Source organism: Dicentrarchus labrax, unplaced genomic scaffold (assembly GCF_905237075.1).
Source record: "Dicentrarchus labrax unplaced genomic scaffold, dlabrax2021, whole genome shotgun sequence".
Taxonomy (NCBI): domain Eukaryota; kingdom Metazoa; phylum Chordata; class Actinopteri; family Moronidae; genus Dicentrarchus; species Dicentrarchus labrax.
The window spans coordinates 23,832,753-23,846,424 of NW_026136704.1; the positions used below are offsets into that span (position 1 = coordinate 23,832,753).

The 13,672-nt window shown below is 40.8% G+C and overlaps 1 protein-coding gene across 2 annotated transcripts in view; it reads right to left on the minus strand.

The window, feature by feature from the left end:
* Positions 1–8,898, minus strand: part of lrfn1 (leucine rich repeat and fibronectin type III domain containing 1) — a 103,570-nt gene extending 94,672 nt beyond the window's left edge. For both annotated transcript variants that reach the window (XM_051397465.1, XM_051397464.1), the window contains exon 1: positions 7,587–8,898. The gene's annotated coding sequence lies outside the window, so the exon portion shown is untranslated. The remainder of the gene's footprint in view (positions 1–7,586) is intronic.
* Between the last annotated feature and the right edge of the window lie 4,774 nt (positions 8,899–13,672).

Genomic DNA, 13,672 nt, shown 5'->3' on the forward strand with positions numbered 1-13,672 from the left:
TATATATATATTATATATATAATAAAGCCAGACATTCAACCCAACAGAGAAAACAGAATGTGAAGGTTGAGGCACTTAACCATTCACTTCACTGGAATAGTTGATGCTTCTACAGTCTTCCAGCCTTTAATAGACAGTAGAGTTAGACATCTCCAATGAGGCTGATGCAGTCTGATGAAGAGCACGCCATATGACTTTCTGACAAACAAATCAATATGTAAGGACAGAATGATCCCTCATCACAGTGTCATATTCAGAGTAATCCACGGAGGCATTATCATTTTCCTAATGCCTCAGTCAAGAATGAATAGTGGATTAAATGCACTACATTTTGTCCAATGCTTCTTAGTTCAGAGAAGAAAGTCTTAATAGGACTAGTAAGACCCATGGTAGTAAGCGCTGTACAATAATATATTGTTCTTATGCATTATTTAATGGCACTGTGGGGAAGATAGTGTTTGTGTGCATTTCAAATTGTGTATGAGAGCATGTAGCTCTCTTAATTGGCTTTCTCAAGAGAGGGAAATGCTGTTCTGGCAGAAGATATTGATCAATATGACCAAATGCAGCAACTGAAAGCATGATCTGAATCAATGTCACCTTCGGGTAAACAGTTGAAGACTAGAAGCTTTAATTTAAGACATCACTGAAAGTTTGCTATTATGCTACACTCACCCATTGTTTCTTGTTTACATAATGATATCATATCACTTTATTTAAATGGCCACATAAAGGCTCTGACACAGTGTTAGGAACAACAGTTAAAGGCTGCCACAGTGGCAGGATGACTGCACAGCAGTGGTTCTTGTGGGAGACAGATGCCACCAATAATATTCTTATCCGAGTCAACAGAAGGAATGGGCAACTGGCTGGTACCATGCAGCAGATCTCATGGGTATAAAATGTGATGCTTTTCTGCAGTTTAAATGCCATATGCTCTACAGCAGGTGACATGTTTTTCCCAATTGAATATTTGTGTCAGGACTCTAGCTGCTCTAGACAGGTTGAATATGCTATGTTTGGATTATAATGGATGCTTACCACTGAGCTCAGCTGGGTGTTCAATATCATACCACATCCTGCACCGTATTCCTGAAAGAATTAGCTCTGCAACCACTATATAGATCTTTATGTGAATCTATATCCCTCCGTTAAGACAGCGAGTCTCTCCACTTCTTCCCTCAGTACCCCCCTTACACCAAGCTCCCATTGTACATTCTGGTCACACCCTATATTGCTCCATTTTACATGAGACACTCATCATGTAGCACCGAGCAGGTCAGTCTTTAAGCATCAGCGCTCCTTGTGCTCACCTGTTTTATCAGTCATTATTAGAAACAAACAACAGCGACTAAGCTATGGTTAACAGGCCGGCTCCAGGCACAAGTTCATGCTCTGTGACAATAAATGACAGTTTTCCTCATTCAGATGTACTGCTCAGATGTGAGGGGCTAAAAGCCTCCAAGATAAGAGGAGCCATGCAGCAATCATTCTTTCCAAAGGGTACCAAGTCAGAATACGAATGTTCTCCAGACATACAAAACCCTGACCAAATACAAAAGTCCATCTACTCTGGTTAATGTGCTTTGGAGAGTTTTCTGCTGCTTTGCTTTTATTGCAGTTGTGGACTAGGCTACCGCTAGGCTGCAGAGACTCGGCCCAGGATTACAACAACACACTAGAAAAAGTAACTCTGGAAAGATTCCCAACTGGAAACACCAGTCATCTTGTAGTAGAAAATGCCGACTGATCTGCTAATTATCCCAATTCACCACAGCTGTGGCATTTGCGTCCCGCGACTTGCCAGTTGCAACTTTCAGCAGAATATGTTAACTAAATGGTGACTTTCCTCAGCTGGAAATCGTCCGTTAAGAGGGTCACAGACCCAGGAGGCAGTAGGAGGAAGAGTACAGGTAATTAGTATGAACAGATACTAAGATGAAACATAGTCAAGTTACAAAGAAATGTGCAAAAACAACAAAAATGGCAGGTATACTGCCTACCACGCTGTTGAGACACAATATATTTCCCCAAAGGGAGAACTCCTTCATCACGACAGCCCTAGGACAGTTGCTTTCATCTGTTTATTGACTAAATATTTTAAAACAAGCGTTTGCTAATGTCTGATTGACTACAACGTATCTGAAGCGATAGTGCAAGTCACTTACAGCAAGTGATGCAGTTTATTCGTTCATTTTCAACGCTGCTTCTACTGTGTTGAAAATGAATGTCACAGGGGACGGCAGCCGATCCCAGCATGCAATGGGCGAGAGGCAAGGTGCACTCTGGACAGGTCTAACGCAGGGCTAATAAAGTCACATTCACCTTCAAATGGGCAAAATAAAGTTCCCAACCCACCTACAATGCATGTCTTTGGACTGTGTGAGTGTTTATTATACTCTGGTTTTCTTTCACACATGCACACAAACAGATATGAGATAATTAATGCATTCAAACCAAGGACCCTCTTCCTGTGAGGCAACATCATGCCCAACATACTGCCCAAAGAATATTTACTAATACCTCAACCATTGTCAAATAATTCATTTCTTACTGATGAGTAGGAAGAAACATTGTTTGAACAGGATAATCTACACATACTGTATCAAATATATCACATAAGTGATCAATAGCTCTGTTTACGACACAAAAAATCACTGCAGTAACCTTTTAGTGTAATATTTTAGTGCTCTTGCCTTACGCTAGTTTGAAATTCATGATGCAGCAAAGTCGGAAAGTGTTTTATGCCTCTTGAGGCCTGTATGTTATTTACCTGTGTTTCCTCCAGTGTTCAGTGCTTGGAGTGCTACACTGCTTTTTTCTGTCACTTTGTTGCTCACTAACCTTAAAAAATAGATTCCAAGGGTAGCTCTAGTGTAATTGCTTCAGTGCTTCGGTGGCTACCCCTTTGATCTTTTTGGCTAGTTGTAATTACACTATTCCTCAATTTTTTTCATGCATCTTGAGCACTAAATAGCTTAACTTGCCTTGGGAGCAACATCTATCTCATTCTGTCAACTGATAACAACTTAATTGGTACTTATTTTCTGCTTTCTTTACTGGTTCTGCATGCAGTGTCCAGAATTCTAAAAAATAACTAGTTTATTCACTGACATCACTTCTTTTAAGTGTGTCACAGTTTGCATCATAATATCCTTTGATCATTTGGTGTTTACTTCCAGACAATGTATGAATGCAAAGGAAGTCTGAGTTTTAAAGTTGGAAATAAAGATTCCTTCACATAACAAGACCACGGACCCTTCTCAGTTTCAATAAACTACTTTTCATTAATTAATGCTGGGACCAGACTCGTGTCTCTTCACCTCCAAACCAGCACACCTTACTGTGCGGTGCTTTGATACTGACCATAATTGAGTGCAGTAAGGTTGGGCGATATGAAGGTTAATACCCTGTGATATTAGAAATGTGTCTACCAGTACATATTTGCCAATTCCACCATTGGAGCTGTCCCTCAGTGTCTTAAGGTAGGCTATGTAACAAGGCTGGATTCTCGTTTGATCTCATGAGAGAATTGAGAGCGACAGTCGGTGGCAGTAATGCACCTCTGAGCTAGTTCGCAAACCACCGCAGAAGAAAAGAGTGACAAGAAAACATAAATAATATATTTCTATAATAACAAAAATTAAAAGAGGGGTCAAATCCCAATTGTATAAAAGTTAAAAACGTCCTCAACAAAATATATACAGGACAAATGGGAAAGGGAAGGAGGCCTGACAATAACGGATGAGGAATGGGAGGACATTTGTATGTTTCAATGGAAATTACAAAAGGAATTTTGCTGGAAAAATGTAGCTGGATATTTCATCACTCCACTCAGGACGGTACACCAAAATAATGGCAATTCTCAGTGCTGGCGGAACTGTGGGTGTCAGGCTGCATGTCACTATCATGTGTTCTGGGAATGTCCCAAAATACGAAGTTACTGGAAAGATATACATAAAGCAATACAGAAGGTTGTTAACACACATATGTATTTGGGCTATATCTCCCCAGAACTGATAGCTATTGACAAATATTTAATGGGTGCATTACTGGCAGCAGGAAAAAAGGCCCTGACTGAAAGATGGATGTTGCAGAGCGGACCTACACTTAATAATTGGATAGATGTGACAATAGATATATATACTATGGAAAAGGTTTTTTTTTCTCTCAACCTAAAGTTGGACATGTTCAGAAAACACTAGGAAAGATGGGTACAGTTTATTAGACTTTTAAGACCAGACTTTGTCAAAATAATAAGCTAAAGGAACGTCCACCTTTTATTTCTTATACAGGGTTTCTTTTGGGTTTCTTTCCAACTGTATTTCAGTCATATGAACACAACTAAATGAAGTCAAACTGCTGCAGATATTCTTATCTATTTACTCATTGTATGTATTTACTTTCTGCTCCTATACCCCTCTGGATGTAAAAAGTTCAATTGTGTTCTTTATTATATAGTTAAAATAAAAGGAAATGGACAATGGATCAGCCATAAGGCTGGAGACCTTTGGAACAAGAAGTTCTATTGCAGATACAAAACTCTTGGCTCTGTATAATTTTGCTGTTAATAATTGAAAATATATTTGTATTTGTCAATGGATGTGAAATAACATGGATTTCCCAATAAAAAGATCATTTAAAAAACCAACCACGAATGTGAAGCAGTTGTTTTTGTTTGTATGGAAGTTCCAATAAAAGAAGGAAGTAATCAAACATGACTGAAAATATGATCTGATGAAGTGCAGTATTGTATGGTTATTTTATTTCTTGACATTTAGATTTATTGACAGGAGAGTTGAGCGAGACAGAAAAGAGGGGATGACAGCAAAGGGCCTGGGGCCAGACTTGAACCCGGGCCACTGCAGTAAGGGCTCACCCCTTGACACGTGGTACCACCTCTACTGAGGCACCCATGGTATGGTTATTTTAAACAATTTCTTAATTGAATTCACAGAACATTTACTGTATCGTGATATAAAATTACATATACTGTGATACAAGATTTTAGCCATGTCGTCAACCCATAGTGTACAGGACTAAATGCTAAAAGTCCCTTACTGTATGCCATTCTGACTCCTAGAATAACAGCTTAGAGCAACTTGCAAACGTACATTTTGCAAATGTCAGACTGTGAATGACTATTTCACCATCCCTCAAATAGAGATCAAAAACAGGTTTATACAGTATGCTGTGTAGTATTTTATACTCCCAAATACAGATCAATAGCTTGTGCTTGCTGTGATTCACTCATTCCTGCACTGGCTGATAACCCTCTACTAGTCCCGATTTCATAATGCAAACACATGACACCAGCAGCACCATGAGCAGCTGCTGTAACACAATGCAATAGAATGGCAAGGAAGAGAGACCCCATTAATCTCACCCCACGGTCCATATACAACAAGCTAGAAAGCAGAAACCTCTGCACACATGCTTTTGTCACTTTAGTTTTATGCATTACCTGCTGAGATATGAATTGGTTCTGCAGTAGTTTTCCTGCTTGCAGTAGAATTGCTAAACATGGAAGTGTTGGCATAATGCATGATAACGATAATGACCATCATGCCTGATTTCATTAGGCAAACACATGACAGCAAGTGCTCTGAGCTTCTGTTGTAACATCCTGCAACACATTGACAAACCAAAGACCTGATAATCACCACTTGCAACATACACAGCTAGTAAAAAAGACATCTGACTACATAAGAGTACTGCTGCACGCACTGCTAATGCAAATTACAAATCCAATAAGGCTCAAGGGTATCAACCCTCCTAAGAATAAACCTCATTAACCTTTGTTTTTAGGAGTCTTTTCAAGTCCCTTATGTTAAAACCTGTATGATGCACAGCTTTAACCAAATATAATTTCAATTTGCTCTATTCACTCAGCCAGTCACAAACACAGGGTTCAGCCTTTACTAAAACACTTAACAATAACAGTGAGCCAAGCCCCTGAGCGGGCTGCTTGTACGTTTGTTTTTGTTTTTTAGCATAAAAGCCTAACATGGTCCGTACAGTATGTTTCTTTTATTGCTCTTAGACGTAAGAGGCATCTGTCAGAATATGGAACAATGCCAAGACCTTGTGACAACTTTCATTTTTCATTTCTCTATGTAATCTCAGTAGACAGCTGTAGAGAGGTGGTGCCCTTCCATGTAGGGGCGTACATACAGTCCTAAGGCTCACTAAAGGAGGGTGTATACAGTAGATGCAGCTGGTAGTCCGTTTTCCAATAGCACTGCAAGCTGCAGTAACACTCACTGCACGCCCTGATGTAGCACCACTACTGGCCAATGCCTACATCTTCCCCAGGGGATGTCTTGGAAGGTATTATGCGGATAAAGCAGAGCTATATATGAGGGATGTTCACTTGACTTTACTGTAAGCATATTGGCATCTAACCCCACCTCAATCTAATAGATTTACAGCCTCACTACCTCCATACAGGCATCCTGGACCCTCACTTCTCCCATCTGTTGTTGCCGATGTCCTCTGAGTGATGAACAGATATTTGCAAAGACCAGACACTGACCTCTCTGGCCTGGCATGCCAAAATTAGAATAGTCAGAGTGGAACAAACTTCCTACAAATGCTGGGTTGAATCTGAGGAGGCTGAGCTTATTGAAAAACTGGAAAATGATGAGAGGGGATAAAAATTCCAGCTACAAAAATGTAATTGCCAGCATTCACTCACAGCACCCATGAGATGCTTATCATGCTGCATCAGTGTTTCTGTATCTCTTTATCATCTCTAAACCTGCTTAGCTGATTGTCAGAAACAAAGGTGATGTGCAGCCCTCTAACACACAGTGCACACATGCTCCTGAGGCCTCCACTCACCATAAAACAAAATAATCATCTCACTGCATGCTTTTAACAAAAAAATAAAGGCACACTATAGTTTTTTCTCATCATTCAAGCTCTGTGGCTTCACAGTCAAACTGTCCACTCTCTCAGTGCAATGTTGCCTTGATGGGAGGATTTCCAGCGCTGCTGCTAATTTATGAAAAGTCTCTGCGTCGTGCTGATGCAGACACGCCCGGGCCATTTCCACATGCACTCCAGTCTCTGGGAATTCAACTCATGTGTCAACGTTTAACCATCTTCATTGCACAGTTTTTGGGAGCCACGGCACAACTACCATACAACAGGGGCTGTTTTGGGGGCCCCGTCTGACTCCGTCTAACAGACTGTATAACAGCACTAACACTATCAATTACTGCTCCACCACGTGAGGACTGAATATCACAAGTAGCATGAACACATCTCTGCAAGACAGGCAGACATACTATTCTGCAGACTGCTGTGGATGGCTGCCTTTAAAGTGCAGCAAAGCTTTGCACATGAATGCAAGTAAGACTTAGAAATATATATGTTTCAGATAGATAGATAGATAGATAGATAGATAGATAGATCACATTGCAGGCCCGTTATTTTAGATTTAGTAGTTTGCACAATCAATGCGGCACATCAGATAGATTTGGACACTATTGAGCTTGTCAGAGGCACACATCCATCCACACATGTGTCAGGAGTGCAAAGTCCATCTCCACATCTCTCACCAAGTCTACTAAGTGACTTACCAGAAGTGGGACTAATAAAGCAGATGCCGAAAGGTTGTTCCTACTGCACATGATCTCCGCCGTCCATACACTTGTGTCACTGGATAAATTCACAACGAATCTCAGCTGGCGACGGGAGTTCATTTATTCCAAATTTCACGCGTAAAACCTTCTCGTCGGGCTGGCTGAAGGTTTGTGCTATAAAAAAATTAAATAAAATGAAAAAAGATCCAACGGACGTGATGAGCGACGATCTGCCGCCGAAGTGTCATCAACAAGAGACAGTTGGATATCTTCCAGTTACCTGCGTCGGGATGAAACCCCACCTTAAATCCCAGTGCGATCCGATTGAGGCGTAAAGGCAGAAAATGTAAAGCCGAAATCCCCCAAAATCCAAAAAAGCTCAGGAGAGTCCGAGGCTTGCGTCCGAGCCCGTGTTCAAAAGGGGTTAAAGCGTCAGTACGTGGTCGTCTCAAGTACCCCCCTCCCCGCGTACGGGTTTGTAACGAAGGAATACGGTGGATTAAATTCCCTAATAAACCTCACGCTTGTTATGAATTGCGGTACAGATGGTGTCAGGACAGAAAAACTGCAGTCCGGGGCTCTTTTCGAAGCGATAGGGTAAAAAAAAAAAAAAAAAAAAGCCTCTGGCGGATGATGGTTGGCGTCAAATTCAGGCTTCAAGTCCGTCAAAAAATCACGAAGGTCGAAAACTCTCCGTCGACACCGGTTTGCCAGTAATTACAGCACGAAAGCGCAGTTATCACGCCTGTGTCACAAGCAGTTGTTTGCCATGACTGTAGCCATTTGTTGTCACAACTTCCTCTGTCTGAAGCGCAATGAAGGAATCCCACCCATGCACTAATGCCGTGGTTTTCCCCCCCTTTCTCCTCTAATACTATGCGTACCCATGCGAGCAATTAGTTTTCATAGATCACTTGGTCTGTCCGCTTCCTCAACAAAAGCAATGCGGTCGATTTCTCCGGGCGGGATGTTGCAGGAAATCTTGCTGTGTCCTAGAGAGAACAGACCAGCCTTTGGAAATGCGCCTCTACTCCTCATGCAGGCGTCCACCTGCGTAATAAGAGCCCGATATAAATGAATACATGTTGTCACGCCATGATGTCTGGAGCAGAGCAGAGCCAAGTGGTCGGTGGACAAATTCTTGGTATCAGAGAAAACGACTGACACCTTTCATGGACAGTGCAGCACTGCAGCGACGTGATGTCATTTGGGCTGCAGTTTTAAAAGCAGTCTGTTTACGACGAACTGAGAGTTTCTTTCCCTGTGGTTGAGGAGGAGAAGGAAAATGTTTGCAACATGATGGTGGGCTCATGCAGAGAGGAGGCGCTATGAGGTGTTTGTGATACTCCGGGATGGGCTGGTAGCTCATGGTCCAGCACAAGATACTGCAAAGGTGGGGAGGGATGGAGGAAGGGAGGGGTGTTGGGTCAATGCTGCACTTAAAAAAAAATCACATTCACCCCCCTATAGGCGTAAGACGTGTTTACTGCCTTGTGTTAAGGCTATATTGAATACCCTTTTATTTTCTTATCTTTATCAATCTTGGATGCCCATCATGATCAAGCAGAAGCACAAATAACTTGGGCACCCACATGTATCAGACAGCACCTGGTGCTTTACTTTGCTGCGGGACAGGCACTCCTCATGGCTCAGATCTGTGGAAATGGGATATCCAGCATATAGAAAAAAACAAACAAACATGAATATCCTCCCACCAGAAAAAAAAACAATGGGTAATCCTCTCAGAGTTGCAGAAAAAAGCCAGAGACAACCCATCCTTCATCATAATGTGCAGTATGCCTCTAAGAAGAGGATAACACGTTTTGAGTGCCTATTTTTTGGCGCATATTCATCTTGAAGCGTATTGTCTGCCGCGTGGAGGCAATGGGACATGTGTCAGAAAAGGAGTTTTGGTGGACTGGTGACAAATCCTTTCAAATCCCACTGATTTGACTGAAGGAGCATCACACATATTGCAGACTTGCATTATATAAAACGCTGGATGTTACAGACCTGAGACATGCAGGGAGTCGGGAGAGGAAAGTCTCAATTCACCTTTAAAGTACAGCTGATTTAAATGTAATATGTCTGCTGTGAGCTGAATTAATTAGACATAAAAAGTACCTCATCATATAAGAAAATTTAAGATACAATGAAAATATCACACATAATACAGGTCCCAAATGTAAGACCATAATAATGTTGGAATGTTAAGACATAAAAGTGCCATAAATAACAAGGTTAGTGCACATTATAGAGTACCACGGGAACACTTTTTTGTCCTTAAAAAGGAAAATTATAGGAGTAGTAAATCTTTAAAGGAATATTTCTTTTTAATAGATATTGTTTTACAATAAATACATCCTCTTACCACTGTAGCTCCAAGTTTCACATCATCTGAGTTTCACTGCTGCAACATGACAGGTGCCACAATTATCTGATATGCAACTCTTTGTACAATAGCAGCAGCCTGTTATAATTAAAGGGCAGTTCATAATGGGTGGAGCACCTCCAGGGCATTTTAAATGGATCCGCGAGATGTGACACAAACTCATTTGGCGAGACTAGTGCACTTGCGAAGCACGCTTCCTGTTTCGAAGGGCAGTATCAACACCTATCTACTTAACTGTAACTCAACAATTTTTCACCACATAGTTATCTTTAAAGGTTGAAACCACCCTCAAACTAGTCATGTGCTTTTTGAACAAACGCCAATCCTTCAAAACTTCATTGTGGTGCAGAACGTGCCGCAGTTTATGTGTCATTATGTGATTGCTCAGAGCCTGAACTGAATGAGCATGTGTGTTCATGAGGTGGGTGAGCGCATAAGACACATGCAGCGAATACTGATGGAAATTGAAAAAGAGCCATGAAGGAAGCCAATTTGCTATTTATATCAGACTGCACTTCATGGGGCAAAGCTCCCTTTCACAGTAATGTACTGTAAAAGTGATTGATTAGTGTGATATTGAGAGATTGTCCGTTTTAACTGTCTCCACTCGCCAAAGTGATGAAATTACTGCACACTAGTCTTTGAAAGCATAATAGCAGATTAGGTCAGTGTGATCCATCCACTCTAATAAGGAAAGTTGCCATTCCCCTAAAGTGCAAAACATAAGAGGGAGGTCTGCACTCAGATCCAGTACACACCACCCAGCCACTAATACCCTCAGAGGGTGTGTTTAATGACCTGGAACATATTACATACTGAGGTCTCTCAATTTAGGTCCAGGTGTGCCCGGTCTTTGTATGTGTCCACATCTTAAAAAATGCCATTTTTGACACAACACAGTTGCCCTTGTCACTGTTTTAACAAATTGCTCAGATCAATTTCCATTAAGGACAGTGAAAATTCCCAATTTCTTCTCCCTGGCTGAGCCCAAGGACCAATAATGTGATGCTCCATCAGTTTGTGTCAGCGAAAAGTCTCGCATGCGTGTGTACTTTGAATTGGGATTAGAATTAGTGCAGTGACAGAGACAATAAAACGCTGTCTTCAGGAACAGCAACATCATTACAGGGTATACAGTGCTCTATAGTGGATTAGAGCAGTCTTGTTTATACTGTTGAATCACCCTGTACATTAGCACTCTCTCTCTCGCAGTGCAAAAAGTTCCTCTTAATGTCCTTTAAACTCTCCAGCCTACCATCAATTGCGGAAGCAACGTAGATGTGATTTCCATAAGGGTCTCTAATTGACTTATCAGTGGTGCTTTTTTTTCAACAAGTAAGCTGAATGTTTCAACAGAGGTCAGCCTGTATGGGGTTCATACAGTACTTGTATGTGCCTATTTAATTCTAGCAGGTTCCTTCTAATCAAAAGGATATGATGCGAAACTCAAAAATGTTATTTAAAAAGGAAAATATGTACAGGAAACCACAGGGATCACCTTCAGCTGCTGGTGAATAAACATGAACGATGGGTCACTCTAATGGCACCTGTGTCACAAATTACTCACATGTTGGGCTTTATTACACTCCTACCAGTTACTCACAGTGGGGACAGTCATGCTTTCATGTTTTACATGCACTGTAGCTCAGCCTTGGCCTGCTCTATGCCAAATAAAGTGCCACAGCTCTAAGGCCTCTTCAGTGTGTCCTTCTATGGGAAACATTAAAGATAGACTTGGACCATCTGGGGAAGTGTGAGGCACTCACGAGCAATTCTCTGAGTTTGTCTTTATGCCTGAAGTTATGAAGAGACTCCTGCTGCTCTTTATGAACAAAAGACAAAGCTTTGAGTGTAAAGACCAACATGTTTTAGCTGTAAAAGCTTTCATCAGTGTTACAAGATAACATGTGTAGTTAATTCTCAAATAGACACTTAGATGCTAGTATTTAAAAAACATTAAAAATGATAGCACCAATTGTAATTAAGGATCCGACACTGTAGCATATTAAAACAGCTTGAGGATATGTTTAAATATCAGGTCCCCCATTTATTAATCTTGGGTGTAGACTTTTAAAAAAGAAAGATCCAAAAGGTCTCTCTTTTTCTTTTCTAATGAAATTTAAATCACCTCCTCCTGGACCAAGAGACACCTTCTCAATGGCAATAAAAGAAAAAGCAGACATGGGATGTCTGGCCTCTTTAAAGTGGCTTTCTACATGATTTTTGACATCCTCTCTCTTAATGGAGCTCCTGCAGTAATTCAGCATTTCAAAGAGCACTCTGTTTCACTTTCCACGGGGGCATGAAATCATCCATCACATCTGTTGTTTTACAGCTAATGAATCTCTGCATGCCTTAAGTCTTAGAAACATATTCTGTATTTCTTGTATGTGGTCAATTAAGGGTGTAGGCTTCTTGGATATTGCTGAATATCTTTATCGTTGACTGCAAATTATCATGTAACCCCGATGAAGGCTGAAAGTGAAGGTTTTTGACATCAAAGCCGTGTCTGTTGTTCTTCAGGAGCAGCAGAAATTTTGATCTTGAACTTTGGAAGAGCTGCAAGGTTGTGACAGATGTGTTTTTGCCCTTTGAACATAAATATATATATGCCAGTTCTTATACAGACTGTTGACAGCAAGCAACAATTTGTGAAAGTTATAACTTATATAGCAGCCTAAAAAATAAAAAAATCTACATTCCTGTTTGTTTTAACTATAACAGGAGTACTCTGTTGGGGTTGCAGTCTGTTACAGAGAGTTATGAATTTCAGGATTTAATTAATAGTGGGTTTATCAAAGCTAAATGTTAAGGTAATGTTAAAAAAAAACATCTGCCTGCTGTGGCTTTGAATGGTTGATGAGAGCAGTGTGAGTGAACCAAAATATGTTTATGCTAAACCACTTACAGAGTGGAGGGAAACTGCAGAGTCGGAGCAAGCGACACCTTTCACATTGCACATAGCGATTTGATCCTTTGTAAGTACAAAAATAGTAGTTAGTGCAGCTTTAAAATACTACTTTGACACAAGGTATAAATTCATCCTAAATCCTGCCCCTTTCTGTTGTGTGCTCCAATAACAGGTGAGCAAGTCTTAGTCAGAAACCTCAGTCAACTTTCTCCTTTCCTGTACTCAGATTGGCTCTGTGCTAGGTCCGTCTACGACGTTGAAAAGACAACCACATTTTGAAGGTGGGGAAAAGACAAAAGCAATAGTCAGATATTGAGTTAGCAAAGGTTAGCAAAACACAATCTAACTACGTAGCTAATCTACTTCAATTGTTAGCTCCGTAGTTACATCTGATTAGCAAAAACGCTAGCTCATTTTTAAAGATATATATATATATTTGCAGTTCGCTACAGTGCAAAATGTTAGCTAACTAGCCAGCTAATCTACATTGATTTGTTAACTAGTTACATCTGATCGCCAATTCATATATATATATATATATATATATATATATATATATACATAAGTAAATATAGACATATTTAGTGATTTTTAGCCTTTAGTACAGCTCAAGATAGACGAGAAAGGGGAGGGATGACACGCAGCAATGGGCCATAGGTCGGACCCAAACCCACGGTCGCTGCTGCACGGACTCCGCTTCACCACAAGGCCGCCAGCTCCACCAGGTGAGCTACCGTTGCACCCTAAACGCTAGCTAATTGCCTAGCTAACAACAGACGT